The following is a 19,069-nucleotide window of genomic DNA, read 5'->3' on the forward strand; positions in this document are numbered from 1 at the left end:
GATTACTGATGCAGTATTGAACAGTAAAGAAAATGGAGAAGTTGAGAAGCTACTTTTCTACAACTGTTCAGAGTTTGAGAAAGAGAGAGAGAATCAAGATGGGAGAGAGCCCACAGATTTTAAAAGGTAAGTTTGGTCTTGGAGAGATGTTTTTATGGAGGTCACATACATGGATCCAGTAGGAAGTTTAAATCCAAGCAGCTTATTATTAGGGAATTAAGCCTTTCAGGTGAGACAGGTTCATGCAGACTGGAAAATATGTGGCTTAGTCTCATTTCTTTTCTCAGTGTTGTGTTTCTAATGGGGAAGGTGATGGAGTGGGCTTGAAAGAGGTAATGCTCTGAATCTATGGTGTTTTGTCAGTGTTTACCATCCACCATGGTGTGCTAAGAGTGCGAGACTCTATTCATCTAGACCTGAGGAAGCCTTGTTGATACATAGTGTTTGTGGTACCAGGTTCAGATCAAGTGTGAGAATTGCAGAATACTGTTCTCTGGTAGACTCATGGAGTGTGTGCAAAGCACAGAGTACAGAGAAGGGGCAGCTTTTATCCCTGACAAGCATAAATAAGGTGATCATTGTTGTTGGTCAAAATATTTGCAAATAAAAAAGACATTTTGGAGGATAGGATCATTCCCAATGAGCCTTGTCAAGGCTTGCAACTATCCACAATTGAAAAAAAGGGGTGGGGAGTGTGTATAACTTTTGCATTTCAAAAAAATCCATAGGGTACCTTAAAAGGTACTTCTAGGTTGGTTTTGGTCTCCCCTTTCCTATCAAGGGCAAAACTTGTAAGCGGTGTAGACGAATCCCTTCTATGACTTTGGTTTGTTTTCTAATATAGGGTCATGACATACTGCTACAATGAAGAGACTATTCACTGTGAAAATGAAAAGTTGGATTGTGTCCATGATACTAAAACCAGAATACTACATGATGAAAGGGCTGTGTATATAATACATTGCACTGGTAATCAGGAACCAAAAGTAGTTTTTTCTATGGTTCATCAGGATGCCTTTTTTTTTTTGACTTTTCCATTGAAATCCCTCTCTCTTCCCAGTCTTTTTTTTTTACATTCTCAGACTGCCCAACTGCATCTATGATTGTTTTGTCTAAATCAGTTGTAAAGAATGGGTTGATATGTAATTTGAGGATAGAAATGTTTGTGTCCTTCCAGATCTGAAGAATTATTATCCTTAATGTGAAAAGGTCTGTGTAATCCGGTATTATTTAGCTATTGTACTTGAAGTAACAAATTTAATAATCACAGAAATCAAGGTTGGAAAAGACCTGTAAGATCATAAAGTCCAACCATCAACCCCACACCACCATGCCCATTAAACCATGTCCCAAAGTGCTACACCTACACATTTTTTGAACAGCTCCAGGGATGGTGACTCCACCACCTCCCTGGGCAGCCTCTTCCAGTGTTTCACCACTCTCTCAGTAAAGGCATTTTTCCTAATATCCAGCCTGAACCTCCCCTGGCGCAACTTGAGGCCATTTCCTCTTGTCCTGTCACTAGTCACTTGGGAGAAGAGACCAACACCCACCTCTCTGCAACACCCTTTCAGGTAATTCAGAATCACAGAATCACTAAGGTTGGAAAAGACCTGCAAGATCATCAAGTCCAACCATTACAAAAACAAAACAAAACAAAAAACCAACACTACACAAACAAAAAAAAACCCCACACCACACAGCACCATGCCCATCAAGCTCGTCCCACAATGCCACATCCACATGCTCCTTGAATACCTCCAGGGAGGGTGACTCTACCACCTCCCTGGGCAGCCTATTCCAGTGTGTCACCACTCTCTCAGTAAAGAACTTTTTCCTAATATCCAGTCTAAACCTCCCCTGGCGCAACTTGAGGCCACTTCCTCTTGTCCTGTCACTCATTACTTGGGAGAAGAGACCAACACCCACCTCTCTGCAACCCCCTTTCAGGTAGTTGTAGAGAGCGATGAGGTCTCCCCTCAGCCTCCTCTCATCTAGACTGAACAACCCCAGTTCCCTCAGCCGCTCCTCATCAGACTTGTGCTCCAGACCCCTCACCAGCTCCGTCGCCCTTCTCTGGACATGCTCCAGCACCTCAATGTCCTTCTTGTAGTGAGGGGCCCAAGAAGCAGAGCGAATCTGAGGCACGGCTAAAGGAAATTATGCCTTTAACTGTATACAGTTCATTGGAACATAGTAAGTCACTGAAGTTTTCAGCCATTAGTTATCATGTCCTCACACCTTAGTTAACCATTTGTATTACCATGATACTTCATGTTAAAATCTGATCATAGTATTACAGTCAGAATCCTTTGGTGTGATTTTTCTTGCAGCTGATAAATGCAAACAAACCTGGTTCTGGGTAATAATAAGTAAATGTGCAGTAATATTAGCCGATTTAATCTGTGTATCTATTAAAATATTGTCTCTAAACATTATTTCTGTCAGTCTCACACATGAGAAATATATTATGTAGAAGCAAAACTTAAAGAATGCTTAAATGTAGATTCTTAAGTGATCTCATCTTTCAAATGCCCATGGATTATATAGCCCTTAATTAGTTCATAACTGTGGCTATGTCACGTGGTATTGGAATGTCCTGTGACACAAGTCAGTGTTTAAGGTGGCAGTAAATCTTTCTCACCTCTCCTGTTAAATCTGTGCGTTACCTAAAATATTTGTACCCACAGTGCAGACATGCTGGTGTAGCCATCATAAGGCAAAAACAGGAAAAAATTTGTGTCTGGAAATACGCTATTAGGACAGTCTACCTGGTCTAATAAAACTACATTCTCAGAAGAAGAGTTTGTGATTCGACTATGCAGTTAAAGTTAACAAAAGATGATTGCTATGTACGATACTACTATGTACAAACAGAAATAAGTCAAGATTACTGTGTAAACCAGTAGCCTGATAGCCTGATATTACATCACTTAGTCAACTTGCACAGAATGCCTTGCCACAAAACTTCTGTTTTGAATAGGTCATCCTCATTACTCTTTGCTGTCCATTTGCAGTAGCTAATGCAGCTATTGTGTTATAATAAAATAAAAAAATCCTTGTGTTCCACCCAAAATGGCAGTGCTATTAAAGCAGTGCCATATGCCATTATTATTTTGAATCAGAAATCATATTCACTGCACAATGTTTAAACAGAAGACTGTAAAATTATGTCGTGGTATTGAGCAAGGCTGCTGGCAAGGCTCTCTGACCCATCTGGAGTGCTGCAGGCTCATACAAGGCTGGATTCCAACCTTTCAATGAAAAATAGCAGGAGGAGGAGTCTGGGAGTGATTTGTGTGCAACAGTGCATCACTGTAAATACAGATGCAGCATATATGAAGTATATTAGAGATACATTACACAAGCAAGAAAGCATTCTGAGAACAAAGGTTTGTAGGTTTAGAAACATCTTTGGACTTCTTTTAAAAGAAGGTTCTTTTAGTTCTTTTTCCCTCTTCGGGATAGGGGCAGGATGGTAATATTTTTTTGCTTTTCTAAACAAATTTTCCTTTGTAACCATATGGAGGTTTTGCTTTTGGTTTTTAAACAGCTTCTTTCTGCTATTATCTTTAGGCCTACCATGCTTAAGAGTATTGATTGATTTCTATTTTTTTTTTTTTTTTTTTTCCTAGGCAAGAGCTTTGGCTCCAAGTCGGTAAATTGGAAGTATGAAGCATTTTATCTTAACAGAGCATCTCTTCAATTCATGTTGCTATGGGTTAGAAGTGGGCAACATCCAGTCCACCTGGGGTTGTTTTTGATTTCCAGCAAAGTTAATACAATATCTTTAAACTAGGTCTTGTTTCTGTCACGACAATGCAGGAGGCACTGTTTAGCCCCCACTGCTTCCTATCCTCAGATAAGTAATCTAAAAACCTCACTCTTGTCAGAAACAGTCTTAATCTCCCATACATATTGGACTGTTAGGGGAACACCCCCTTGTCTGGCACTATCCTTCATGGGCTAGAGCACCCCGTTTCCTTCCTCTTTTGAGATTCCAGAGTGTGGGATCCCCTTCTCAGAGTAGACCCCTAGCAGTCTCATCACACCAGCTGGTGTCTCCTGCATTTTGGATTTCTGTATTTTGTTTTCTGTTTTTGTTGAAAATGCAAAGAGATCATTCAGTCTTTGAAAAGGTAGCTCTTACCTCAGGGATGTTCTCATTGTGGTCAGGGGCACACAGTGTATAACCTTAGAGAAGTTTCACTGGCAGCTCAGGGGTCTTGTTACCCACCCTCTTGAAACTCTGAACACTTTGTAACCAGACTTCTAGAAAAAGCTACCAAGGGTTAAAAGGTAAGCAGGTAGCTTGTTCAGTAAGAGATTTGAGAAGGGAAAGATCTAAGGTTCTGTTCTCAAATATTGCTAAGTAAAGCAACTGGTGAGCTTTGCGCATTTTTGTATTGCTCCATTTCATCAATAGTAGGCCTGGAGCTGCTAAAGAAAAGGACCTCTGGGGAGAATATACCTATGGATATATTAGGATTTTGTTGGGATGTGTGGAGTTGGACACTGATGCACAGCTTTAGTCCTTCAATGTTGTAAACTGGGTTTACACATGCATTCTGTGTTTCATCTGAGCATTCGGACTGACTCAAAGGGCTTTGATAGGTGAACACAACTTTTTTTTTTTAATTGGGAAAACATTCTTCAGACTGTTGTAATTGTTTTTCGTAAGTTGTAGCATCAGTAAACTGTGAGTCTAGCCTCTTCCTTGATTTTTATCGGTTTTGCACTTGTCATTAACTGTATAGATGGCAAAATCAGTATAAAGGTACTTTGTCTACACCTCATCCCACTTCCCATGCGTTTCATTAATTCTACAAAAGCTTCCCATTTAGGCTGCTTGTCACACGCTTGCTGGGAATGTTTGTCTGAGCTTGTACATTAATTAGTACTGGCAGGAATAAGGAGGATACAGGAGAGGAGACATGACCCAAAAATGTGTTTAAGTCATGTTCTCTCCTGAGATGCCTGTTCTTACAAAGTATATCTTAATAACATCTGTGTCTAATGCCATGGCTTATCCCCAAATTCAGTGGGTTCAAGCAGGAGGATTAATAATTATTTCACCACTACAGCAGGAATTTCAGGTTACCTAAAAGCTTTTACTTTACCTTCCTGTATTCATTCCTTTAAACTCTTTGTTTTAGTACCTTTTCGGTTCATTAGAGTTCTCCCTTACAATCATGAACTCTGTAGCCGTGGCCATTGTTTCCTTTCCCTCAGTGCTTTTGGAAAAGCGGGTTTACTCTATCTGATTAAGCAGTGAGTAGCTGATGGCCTCAAAATGTAAGCATCACTGATGCTGCACCTAAAAGAAACGAAAGTTTAGGAAAAAAAAAAAAGTAGTATGATTCTCTGTGCTTACGATTGCTTCTATTCCTAGCCATGGACATATGGTTACATACAGCTTGGCAGTTCAGTCCAAATAAAAGAAACCTCTTGGAAATTAATCACAAGCCTTAACTTTTTGAAAAGGTACTTTCTTCTCAAAAAGGTACTTTCTTCTCTTGCAATGTGTTTGCATTTGCTGGATCTGAAGATGATCAGAAGCTGACATAACATAACACTGCAATAAAGGGATAATACTGAACAGACATTAGTTGTAGAAAGGCATCAAGGTTTCTATACAGTGATGTATTATCATGAGATTTCAAAAAAAACAGTGACTAAATATGATACAAAACAACTTTAGAAAGCTTTTACTGTTGCTTGTATTGTAGTGTAGCTCCTCCAGAACTACCCAGAACAATCCCAGCACTTGGAGAAGATCAATATTGTGCAGAAGCTATTTCTGTCCTCATCAGAACACAAATCATTTCCACAGCCGTTGCTGAATGAATATCTAAGGGATTCCATATTACAAATGACTCTGCTCATATGCCATTTCTGTAACAAAAACCTGCTGTAATATTGTAAAGTCTCTTAGAGCTGGAGACTATATGGTTTCAGCCTTGGGGGCTTGGTAATTTAAAAATCATTTGTGGCATTTCACTTTTGAGATGAGAAGCATTTTTAGATCTGTTAGTTAGACTTTCAGTCCTGTTTTGCTTTATTTTTTTCTAAAATCCTTTTTTTTGTCTTTGCTTTGCTACATGAAAGGATGGATGTAGGTAATAAACCTGACCTAGTTCTAGTCTTAAAACTGCAACTGACAGTAACTTGTTAGGGAGTTTGATCTCCTGTGAACTAATCAAGGCTTAGGTGGTAGCCTCTATAGGAAGTAGATGGTATCATAAAAATTCCTCAACAGGTAACTTTATAAATTGGAATGAAAAGTCATAAGAAGGATGTCAGCAGAAATGCTTTCTTAGATCGCAGGAAACTGATATCTTTCTGACATACACAATGACACACAGTGGAAATACATCAGAGGCACAGATATCTTTCTGTTTCTTAGCGAAAACCAGAAATAATTATCTGCTTCAAATTATCAGTGATCCAGAAGAGAACTGTATAGGAGTTAGTCTTGCAGTTCTTAGGGGCGGGGAGCGGGGACAGAATATAGCTCACAACATACTCAATGACTAAAGCTTACATCAAGAATAAAGATAATTTAATTGGCAAGTTTCAACACCTGACACGCATCCTTTCTAAAACAGGAAGAACTGCTGCAATGAAAGTGCTTCTGTCATTTATAAGGAGTTCACTTGCTAGCTATATCGACCAGTGTACTAAGAAGCTTGCCGTGTTGTCCGTTGAATTATATTTAAAAGTGAAATGTAAAACTCTGGAGATAAAAAGCAACATAAAATATTGGCATTGGAGGTGCATGTCAGTTACCTAGGGCTGTATATAGCAACCGTGACACTCGAACAGTGCAGCCTGAAGCAGTTACTAAAAGAGTACATAAAATATTTGCATGTCTGGGGACTAAAATAGTTGTTAAGTGGAAGTCATTAAATACGTTATGTCATGTGCTGTACCACGATCCTGATCCTACTGATGCTTATATACACAGATGACTTTCATTGTTCCAAAGCAAATTTATTCAAATTCTGGTTGGCGTATAGCAGTTTGCAATGTTGGGGGGCATAATGTTGATGGCTATTGGGCTAAGGCTGTGTCTGCTTCTGAAGTAGGCTTCTGAAAAAGGCTGTACATACTCGAAATAGGCAGAAAAGGGCTTGATTGTGGGAGTACAATGGAAGGCATTTCTGCTGCTCTGCCTTCCTGAGCGTACAGGGAGTAGAAAGGATACAGTGCTTTGCATGCTTGAGTGAATAAAGATGCATTTCTGTGTCATCTCACATATACTCTACCAAGTGAACATGCTAGATGTGAGCAAAGCAGCAGTTGGAGGGCTGTGGCAGATTTCTTCCACTGTGCAGGAGAAGAACTATAGAGTCATTATGCCTAATAAGAAAAAAAAAAAAAATTATATCTCTATAGTCTGAGCCTGTCCATGCTTTCCCTGGGTAACTGCTGAGAAGGGGACAACTCCAACTCAGCTTCTTATCTCATATTTTATGTATCGTTTAGTTTAAACATCAAGTTTTGGCCAAAACTATAATGGTATGAAATTCTGAATTTTGGAACAGTTTATTAGTGGAAAAAGTACATTTAGATGTTTCCTTCCTAAGGTTTCTGAATGGTATAATAAACGTATATATGTCTACCCCATGTGGGCCTTATCTGAAGCTCATTGTAATCACAGAAGAGACTACCATTGGCTACAGCGGTCTTCAGAGCAGGCCTGGTGTAATCAGTGGATAATAGTATAGCTTCCATGTTACTTCATTTCTTGTCCTTTTTATATAAGCTACAGATAATGCATCATAAAGTACTAAACCTTAGCTTAATGTAAATACCACAAACCAGAAGAAAATAAAGGATAAATAACACACATTTTGGAATGAAGACTTTCATTTGCATCTGAATATTTTTGTTATCAAGACTTGTGGGTTTTTTTCCTACCCTGAAATATATGCCAGATAAAAAGTTATAGAGAATACATTCATTCTCTATGGCATTTATTTATACAATAATGCACACACAGCAATCTTGAACTATCACTGTATAGGATATCAAGTTATCTTTAATTATCACTACAGAATAGTTGCAAAATCAAATACTGTTGGCAATCAACATTCATTATACAATAGTATGATTGCATCTGTTCATATTACTAGATAAGCAGGGAAACTCAAAACAGCGTCTGATTTATCCACTAAAACCGTCTGAGCAAAATATTGTATCTAACTCTCTTAATATCTCTCAGTGACTTTGATCTGATTAAAGTCCAAAGACACATAACCACAGATGCAAATTTTCTAGTGCCTCAGAAATTAAATACTGTTATATTTCAACAGACTGAATAGCTGGAACCGTACTCCAGCTGACGTGATTATAGGCACAGTATAAACTTATGATAGAGAGCTGTCTAAATTTCTGAGGCCGCAGGTGCAGGATTATAGTAAACCCTATTGAAACATACAGTATTCTGCCTAAATGCACGAGTACAAAATTAATTAGGCAGTTGATCACATAATAAAAGTATGATGGATAATCTAATGGAAACTACCATCTCAAAGTCAATAACAAACTTGATTCTTTTATTAGATGCAGCTGAATTTCTATTTCTCTATTTACAGGACTTTGTACTTAATAGAATATAAGAAAAAAAGTTGGGTTTTTTTTTTTGAAAATGAGAACTCAGTTACAGTATTTATCTCTGTGGGAAACTATAATGTGTAAGCAATGTAGAATTTGTAGATAGACATATCTGCAAGTAATTCTCTAAGATACTTGGCTGAAAAGCACATCAAAGCACGGTGAAATAATGAGACAGGCTCCAGCTGTTGGATTCCAACAGCTTTTGATTTGTGCTCTAGTAGAAGCTCCAGGTTTTGATTCTTTGTTGATTATTTCCATGGTACTGGAGATGATTTGTGCATTATTTAAAAAATAGGCAGTAGATAGCGAACAAGGGTGAGTTTGCAAACTGCATCTGAAAGGACATTTTGCTTCCTGATACAGACTATTGCTTCCTATTCCTATGCTCCCGATAACCAGCTGCCCTGGTTAAAAAAAGACCTTTTAATATATATATATGTAAAAGAATTTATGAAAATAGTAGCGAAGGTCATCAGAAAATGGTGTGAGCAAAAACTCTGGGGATGTCAGTGTTCAGGCAGCTTTGCTACTTTCTGTGTAGAGAGGCTGTTATGGAAATTGTTTTTCACAGCCTTTGCAGGGCACATCTTACCATGAGTCTGATACTGTCAAGGAATTACTACCAGAAGAAAGCAAGCCTTGGAGGCCTTATGAAGGGCATGATTTTAGAGTCAAATACATTCATTATATTGCTATGCAAATGTACTGATGTCACTGTGCAGATAAAGGTCTTGCTCTGGAGGGAATTCCAAAAAGCCTGGTTCTGAACTGCAATCTTCCTGATTTTTCTTTAGAATGACAGAATAAAAATTAGAACACTTCAGAGAAAGCATTGTATCTCAGTTTTTCCCTGGAATAAGTTTTACATCTGTTTCTACTCTAAATTTTAGAGGTAGTTTATAATTTGGTGATGCATTGTATGAAGGCTCTTGCTTGTTACCAGGATGTCAAAATTCAACCACCTATGCTGGAAAATATTTGTATAATAGGGCATGGACCTGGTGGAGCAAGTCCAGAGGAGGGCCCACAAAGATGATGAGAGGGCTGGAGCACCTCTCCTGTGAGGACAGGCTGAGAGACTTGGGCTTGTTCAGCCTGGAGAGAGAAGGCTCTGGTAAGACCTTCTAGCAGCCTTCCAGTACCTGAAGGGCACCTACAAGAAAGCTGGAGAGGGACTTTTTACAAGGGCACATAATGACAGGACAAGGCGTAATGGCTTTAAGCTGAAAGAGGGTCGATTTAGATCAGATGTAAGGAAGAAATTCTTCCCCATGAGGGTGGTGAGGCACTGGAACAGGTTGCCCAGAGAAGCTGTGGATGCCCCAGCCCTGGAAGTGTTCACGGTTGGATGGGGCTTTGAGCAACCTGGGGAAGCAGAAGGTATCCTTGCCCATGGCAGAGGGGTTGGAACTAGCTGATCTTTAAGGTCCCTTTCAACCCAAACCATTCTATGATTAATAACATACCACAATTTTTTAAAGTTTGCTCTTTTTTCTGGTGCAGATCAGAATGATAATTGGATATCTAAAGGTACAATTGCATGGCTGTTTCTCTGCAGTTTAGCCTAAGACTGTGGTCTCAAAAATGTATTAAAAAAAAAATTCTTTGTTTTTAATGTAATCTGAAGTTTCTGTTGAACTGGATTTCTAATTAGAGCAGATTTTCTCATAGGTTTTGAACTTCTATCTTTACTTACAAGATTAAATCACAGTAGGCAAACTTTGCATCAACAGATGCCATTTAACAGTAGGACTTGGCTATATTTAATATGCCTGCTACAAGCATTTACTTCATAACAAGTCTATAGTAATTTCAGTATAAAATGTAGCAGCAGTCCAAGGAGTAAAAGTCAAACCACACATCCTACTGTATCTTGCATTACTTGCAGCAGTCTGGAATGCTTTCAGTTTCAAGGATTGAAGGTGCTCATCATCAGAATAGCTCATACACCTATTAGTTCATTCTGCTGGGAGCAGTTTGATATCTGGAGTTTGAATCTGGTCAGTCTAAACAAATGGTTTAATCCAGGCAGCCCATGCCCTGTGTGTATGTAGCAAGCGCTAACTAGGCTCCATTATTCTCAGGGTATTCTCTGGCTGTGAATTAAAAAACATGTTGACTGCTAAAACATTTTGAGTGGAGCTCTGACTGAAGCCTATGCTGAAAGTAACTATCGGATTGATCTTCCGAGAAGACTTGGGTAGAGGAATCCTTAATTTTTGCTGGGTTTAGACCTGTACAAGATTAGAAACTCTACAGTCCTGCCCAAACCTCTACAGTTAGTGACACAGAAGTATGTGCTTAAAACCTTTGGAAAACTTGAAAATAAAAGATGCATGGAGTTTAGAGCTAAGCAGGTGTTTTCAAGACTAGTAGATGAAAGTTAGGAATGAACATACATCTGTTACAGGTGTTTCTCTGCTTTGAGAGGTCTTTGAACAGTGTTGTAAATATGTTAATCATATTAAAGAGAAGATGATGAAAACTACACCTTGATGTTCTTTACTTTAGTTTCCATGTGTGATAATTATTTATTATTACATTCTATTCTAAATGTCTGACTTGACTGTCCTAGAAAGAAGCCTCCATTGTATAGTAGGGCTTGTCTGCTTTCAGTTTTATTTATTTTTCTTTTATTCTTGGTAATATTACCTTTTCCCTCTGAAATGTAAATTGTGGTGAGGCTATGAAGGTGATGAAGGCTCATCTTAAGCAATTTACTGATGGTCTTAGAAACTTATCTTCAATCTACCTGATATGAGCTAGTGCTCAGTAAGACTCTAAAAAGGCTTTGTACCCAAAGACAGATTAGTATACATTTATTTGCGTATTTGCCAATTCATCCTGAAATTTTAAGAAAGCAATACTTAAATATTTAAAGGAACATTCCTAGGGTAGTGTGTGCCGCTGAACGGACAAGAAATAGGAGTCATAGGTTAGATTTTACAGAACTTCTAACCATGGGTTTGTTCTGTGACACTGGTATGTCTCTTTGGCTTTTTTCCTTTTTCCCTTTGTGGAAACAAAGTGCTTCCTGGCTACTGCTATCCAGTCCAGCAACAGAGTACAAATACTTGTTTAGTTTAGGTCATAGCCAGTACTTCATCTAGAGAATAACAATGTGTGTTCTGCTCTTTCGGTTAAGCTAATAGATTGGATGGGAAGAATGTTGTTGCATACAGTTGCATCACTTTGTTAAGCATCCAGTTTTGAAAAGGAAGATCCTTCAAAAGAGAATGTCAACAATTTTGTGAGTAAAAACATAGCCACTGAGAAGTATATCAAAGTTATCCAACTGTGTCATTATTAAATCATTTAAAAACCATAATTAAGGGTGCCAAAAGCCATTGACAACATTCAAACAGTCAGCACAGTCTTCATACCAACAAGGAGAAGCTGTCAGAACAAGTTACAGCTCATAAGTATGTCTGTAAACTAGCAGTAAAGAAATTGAGTTTCAGGTTTAAATTCCTGTTTTTAAGGGTTAAAACTGATCTTCTACGCACTTGTAATTCAATTTCACTTGAACAAAATGGATCGGATGTATCTATAAGTTACATTGATAGCTTATGTAGGAAGCAGCGATACCCTGCACACTTGTAAATAGCAGTGTGCTAAGCATGTTTTTGGTACTAACACTTGTCAGAAGGGATTTCTAAGAACCACCAAATTGTACTGAATATTAAGATTCAAATAATGAATATGGTATTAGAATATGCCTGCTGGGCACTTTGGAGGCTAATCTAGGTATCCATGTTTTGTTTTCTAAACTAGTCTTTGGTTTGATTTTTCTAAATGTGGATTGTCACTTCCATACACTGTGTTTAAATAATAACTGTAGTACCTATGAAAATAGTGACTAAAGATACACTCCATCTCAGAATAGGGTAAACACAATGTGAGGTAGTGAATACATAGTGAAACATCATCGTAGTAACAGAATGTCATTTTAAAGATCAATGTATTTATCAGGAGAAAACAAAACAAAACAAATGGCTGTGCTAGTTAAATAGGAAAACAATAAACTACTTTTTTTTTAATAAAAAAGCTGAATTAATCAGATTTATGCTTTATCTTTAATAATGCAAAGCAAGAAATCTGTGAAGGCTTGTGTTCTCAAAGTGGTTAACTAGTCAGTAATATTGGCTACAATACTCCCATTTAAAAATGACCTTTTAAAGATGCTCTGTAAAATTAAATTTTAATGAGTGGTAATAAATGGTGATACTTCCATAGGAGGAAACGCAGTACTAGCCTGAAGCTTTTGCCATATGCTATCAGCTTCAGTACTGTGTAATGTATCCTCTTTCATTATTTTCAAGCATAGGAAGTATGATGATAATACAACACTTTAAAGAAATGAAAACACTTTTAATAGTATACTTAGTCCAAGCTCTCTTCTTGGCTGAGTAATGGTGTTCCTATTGCTTTCATGATACTTTTTCTGAGAAGTACTTTTTTTTTTTTTAATAGGACAGTATGCCATTTTAATTTTCCCTGTAACTAATTGAATAAGAATTAGCTAGTTGAAGAATTTTGGATGAGCAGTGTCAAAATGTAGGTGTGTACTGCTGAGAAAGAATTGTACTGTCTTTTCCCAAAAGAGGGAGGAGGAACTTAAAAGCTAGTGACCCTTCAAGGATTTAAAAAAAAAAAGAAAAAGTTTTGTGAGGGGCATGAGCAGAGCAGAAGGGGAAACAAAGAGAGAGCAGGGGAAAGGAGTGCCAGCTTGCATCATTAAACTGGTAAATGGTACTGGAATATCAGCCTCCCTACTATCAGCAATGATTGGAATTAATCCAGGAATTCAGAATGGGTCTGCAAATGTGTCTTCAATTGTAGCCTCTGGCATAGGTTTATATTCTCGGTCCCTTGGGCACTGAATTTCATTTCCCCATTTGCTAAATGAGAACAATTTATCCTAAATCAACGATAATCAGAGTAAACACTATTATTAATTTATTGTTTCCAGACTAGGAAAAAACAGTAAAATGAAGCTCTCTTCTTTTATCAGTGCTTTCCCTACCCCTTTTGCCCTGAGGATCCTATTAGCAGAAAGCTGAGCAACTCTGTTTCATCAGAAATAAATTATGCCTCACTTTTTTAATGTAAGTACTGAAGGGTTGTAAAGATTAGAAATACGTTTGAACCCACTATCACTTGATGTTATTTTCCTTGATGTTCTGAGCTTCTTTAGGGGAATGAAACAACATGTTCTTTTGAAAGCAAAGAGCAGAGCTGCTTTAAAAGAACACCAGCACAGATTTTGGTTGATGTACAAAATAATTCAAAATCTGTACAGAAATTAAAGTAATGTATAGGCAGTCTGAAAGAGAGCTGTCAGAATTTCTGGCATGTATAAGAGGCAGAATGTTTGCAGGGCAAATAGGTGGCAGAAATAGTCACCCTTGTTTTTTAAATTATTAGAAAACTGTAATTCCCCAGAAACAGTAGGCTAATTCTCACTTTCTTCACAAAGGAGCTAAGGATGAAAAAACACCTTTAATTAATAAACACTGCTGGTACTACTTTGGTAACAAGCTGCTGTAAATGAAACTCTTAATTCCCTCAGAACAGCGTATTGTATACAAATTCATTTTACTCTTTAAGTGCTGTTCTTTGTTGTTCCTGTTTTACATTTTTGTAGAAAGTAATAGTAGCTTTGCCAGCCTCCTTGTCACTGAGAGCAATTCCTGTCAGCTCTCCATTTGTGGGGAGCACTGAGGTTAAAAAGCAACCCAAAACTTTCCCTTAAGCCCTCATGATAGCTGGAATTGATAGGTCTCAATGCAATTTAAATCCAAGCTAAATTAAGCTCTGTATGAAGCTTTTGTTAATGAGCTTATGCTTAAAATTCTGTAATGAAATTGTATGACGAAAGAAAATAGAAAAAAAAAATTGTTGAGTTATAAAAGAAATCTATAAGGACAACATATATGTATATTTGTGTACATATATTTGACATTTTGGTACAAACTGTGAAACAATATTTTGGACTTTTCTATAAAGCTATGTAGATAATGGGGTTTTTTTCTCCTGTGGGATGGGTTCTGAGGGTTTTTTTTTTATTTAATCTTCAGATGAACTTCTTTTGGCTGTAACTGTCAGAGACTTAGAGTTAGGCAGGAGCTGCATCTTCTATGTTTGTGAAGAAAGCACCAGAGGAACATCACTGGCATAAGAGTATTTTGAATATGTGTAGTCATGATCCTTTGGTTTTTGAATTCTCTTATTTCCTCTATTAGGAATTTTGGAAATACAAAACTGTAGATAGTTGTAATTTGTGAGGTATACCTGCATTGAGACCGTAAGGAAAAGACTTGTAGATGAATCTATACTTAAGGACTGGAGAGACTTGCTGAAGAGGACTGGAGAAACAGATGTTTTCTTACATAGACAAGTTGAAATCTATTGCTGTGATTTTGATTATGGGAAAACTTGTATCAAGTTGTTGAACACTATTCAACGCTTTTTTTTTTACTATGTTATCTTTAAATGTGTGTGAAAAATACTGAATTTGGGATATTTTTATCAACTTAAACTTGACCTTGGTCCCTGAAATAAGCATTCCTGCTTTCTTCTTTTTTAGAATTACTGAAGGAGTGAATAGTCGCCCATCTTGAAGAGAGCAGAAGACTGGTAAGTAGGAAGACATTTATTTTTTAATCTAGAGTGCAGAAAATATATTGTGGAGGAAAAAATGTTTGGAATTGTTATACTTGCTTGATTTGATGGATTCAACAATTCAGGAAAAAAATATTTTTGCTGCTTAGCATAGTGGCTTTGTGAGGCACTCAATGAACATACAGATGTGAGGATTCTTGGTGTGTTTTGTTAGGGATGGTTTTTTGTGTGGAGATTTGGTTTTAGATGCAAAATGCATTATGGAGTTCAGCCTTTGCAGAAAAGAGGCACTTACACTTAACATTTGGTAATAACAGTCTTTGCCGCATCAGTATATAATGGGATCAACAAGTATAAAGATGTAGCGCTATTGATTTTTTCCAAACTATTGGGTGAAACTTAATTAAAAAAAGAGAACAGAATTTAAGGACACTTGTCATTTTAAATTTATTGGCTGAGATTATGAATGTTCTTCTGGCACAGAACACATCCTTGCCAGCCAAGGGATCCAGTAGCTTCTTGTTTGTAGATGTCACTCGTTAAGAGTATTTCCTAGTAATAGGACTTGACAGTGGAGACCTAGGATCCCAGGCAAATCCCTGCCTCTTGCACCTCCCTTTGAGTGAGATATAATTGCTCTGAAGTCATCGCAGAGATTTGAGAAGTAATGCTCATTCCTGTTCCAAATGAAGTGCTTTGCACAAAGTAGAGCAGATGCAGCCCCTCTGAATTCCCACAACAGATGGGGTAAGGAGCTGTATTGCAGAATATACTGGAATGATTAAGAGTTACGACAAATTTGGCTTTAAATTCCTACTTTCAGGTAGGCAGAGGGAAGCTTAAAAATTAATTCTCTGATCACCTAGAAGTGGTTTTTTGACCCTTAGTGTTACAAGGAGAGATGAGTGCACCCTAGTGTTGTATAGGTTGCTATTTGTGCAAAATACTTAATATTTGCTAATAATAAGAAAAGAAATGAATGTGACACTCCACACTGTGATAGCTAGGACACAAACTTCTGGAATGTGGGAACATAGGTGAAAAACCATTGAGGTCAGAACATAGTGGCTTTTCTTTCTCATGTTTGCCTTTGGAAAACAGCATGTTTGAAACGCCAAGAAAGTGGGAATGTCATTTCCTATGTTTATTATTCCATGCCTAACCTTTGAAGTTCATGTTTTTGTTCTTTTCTATTTTTTTCCTTTTTCTAATGATTGTAAAATTTGATATGGTAGTGTGCTAGCTGTTGAAAGCATGATCTATCATATCCAAAAACTAATTAAAAGGAAAAGCAACACAAATGGTACATGGAAATGAACGCATGAATATCTTGGCAGAGATATCTTAAGGTGCAGTTTCAAGATCGGCATAGACCATTCTGAGCCTGTGCTGCAGTCAGAATGGCAGCTTTGATTTCATCATCTATGACTCCATATTCCTTCTCCCTACTTATATTGGCAGTTGCAAGAGTGCAGCGGCCCAATCAGAGGAAGAAACAAAAACATGACCAAAAAAAACCAAACCACTGTCCCCCCTGCTCCATGACAGCTCTGTCATTCAAAAACTCTAAGAACAATTTTTTCCTTTCGGAATAGGTTTGAGTTTGATGTTACTGTGCAATTCTGCAGTCAGTATTGCCAGTGCAAGGGGGAGAGAGGGAGGTATGGAGTAGCAGATGAACAGTAGGTTTGGGTACTCCTAGATCAGCTTGAGCCTATTGTGGAACTGTTTCCAAAAATGCTCTGCAGTGAACAAAATCCAGAGAACTTCTCCATGAGTTAGAATAAACTTTGAATTATGGTACAAATGTTAGTTGATAAGCCTCTATGATTCAGCTTCCTATAAGGGGCAATTTTAGTTTTATCTTTAATCAGAGTCCAGCACTAGATGTAACTGATAGAAATGGTGATCTTTTTTTGATGAGTGGCACTTACTAAGTACTGCAGATATCATTAGGTTCAATTTCACCCAATCAGTCACGTAATAAGGTAAGTTAGTGTCATAAAGGTGGCTTGAGGTTTCTAGTAAGCCTCACATTTACTGTTTTGCAAGCAGAATAAAAAAGGTACAGTTCAGATACTTTATTAACATTTCAAATTTGACTTGCACTTTGGACATTTGTTTGTCTGATACTTATGTTTAAATACATTTGCATATAAGAAAATTGGGTATCGTCATAGTGATGTTAATACCAATGCTTTTTCTGAAGAAGTCCAGGAGCAGCACAAAACTCCAAGAATGGCATTTTTAAAAATAAATAAGCAAGGTGATGATTACAAACTACACAGACAGTGTTTATATCTTGGTGCATAGCAGGCAAAAGTTTGCAATCCAGAAAATGTGCATAACCATTTATATTATTCAAGGTCATCACGGTAAAGAGAGCAAGTAAATTTCAGAGTTATCTTTAAGATTATTAGGACTGTTGGAAAATCAAGCTCTGACATTATCTACATAAGGAATAAAATATGGTTAAATATGAGCCTGGACAGGTTTGTGACAGATAGTTCTTATTTAAGATAGTTTTTCATTAAATAACTCTTCTGTTGATCCATGAATCAAAGATAAACTGAGAAATAAATATATATACGTGTACATTAAAGAATATTTACCATTACCTTATTCCATGAAAAGTAGAAATCTAAAAAAGAAACAGTCTGGGAATTATCTACCTTACAAACGACTGTAGTCTAAAGGAGTAATTAAAGACTTAATCCAAAATTAAAGGAAGAAGAAAGAAATAAAGAAATATAATAATTTTAAAAGCAAAATCTTATTTTGTGAACACACATCTCCTACTGTGGTCTTTTTTCCAGTATACTCAATGGCAAAATGCACATATTACTAATCTACAATTTATTAGTTTTAATAATTAGTTGGTAAGATCCATCGAACTCCTGAGGAGTTCTGTTGTCAAGAATTTTTAAATACAAGATCCACAGTTGTTTACAGATGAGTCATTCACAATGTATATCAATCAAGTTTCAATAAAATGCTGGTGATAAAATTTTAGAGTGAAAGAAAAGAATATTTCAGCTTAAAGAATGCATTGGACTAACCTAAACAAGTTGTAAAATAAATGCTTCCCACATCACAGGTAACGCTTGTGATTAATGTAGGTATAACAGTTTCATTGTGTAATGCATGGAAAATAATCCTTTTAAAGAGCTGTGGCTCATTTTGCTTATAAAAGAGAGCATAAATGAAAAGTGATTAATAAAATATCTTTCACTACAATTATAAATCAAAATAAGAGATGCAATAAAAAATTAACAGAACATTGTCTGGTTACTGTACAGGAATGTCTATCCCATTCAGTTTCCAAGAAGAGGACTTCCATTAGTTATACTAGAGTTACAGAACATGAAATATTCACCAAAAATGGTGCACTGTCCGTCTGCTGAAGAAGTTTCCCTGGAATGGGAAACCGATTTACAGTTTTACAGAGAAGATGAAGTGTGGTTTGTATTTGCATGAGGTGCAGTAATTTAGATCTCCATAAACTTAGTTTGGAGATGTCACTCTTGTTTAGTTCAAGTTGGGCAGCTGTTGGAAGGCAAGTGAAAATGCAGATGGAAGGGAAGTCAGTATGTACCAAACAGAACAAATAAAATAATATATTGGTAAAAAGAGGATAAAAACATGAGAATATTTCAGGTTTGGTTTTCAGTCCTTGCTCTTGGAAATAATTTGGGGGTAATTCTAAGATAACCTGTGAATAAAGAATTCTTAGTGTTGCAATGGCACTATTTTAGCAGCAGTGCAGGAACTGCTACTTGCTTCCTGAAGCCATACAACCGAAGTTCAAATGCAAAGGTGTAAT

This window comes from Gavia stellata, chromosome 16, assembly GCF_030936135.1.
Source record: "Gavia stellata isolate bGavSte3 chromosome 16, bGavSte3.hap2, whole genome shotgun sequence".
Classification (NCBI taxonomy): Eukaryota; Metazoa; Chordata; class Aves; order Gaviiformes; family Gaviidae; genus Gavia; species Gavia stellata.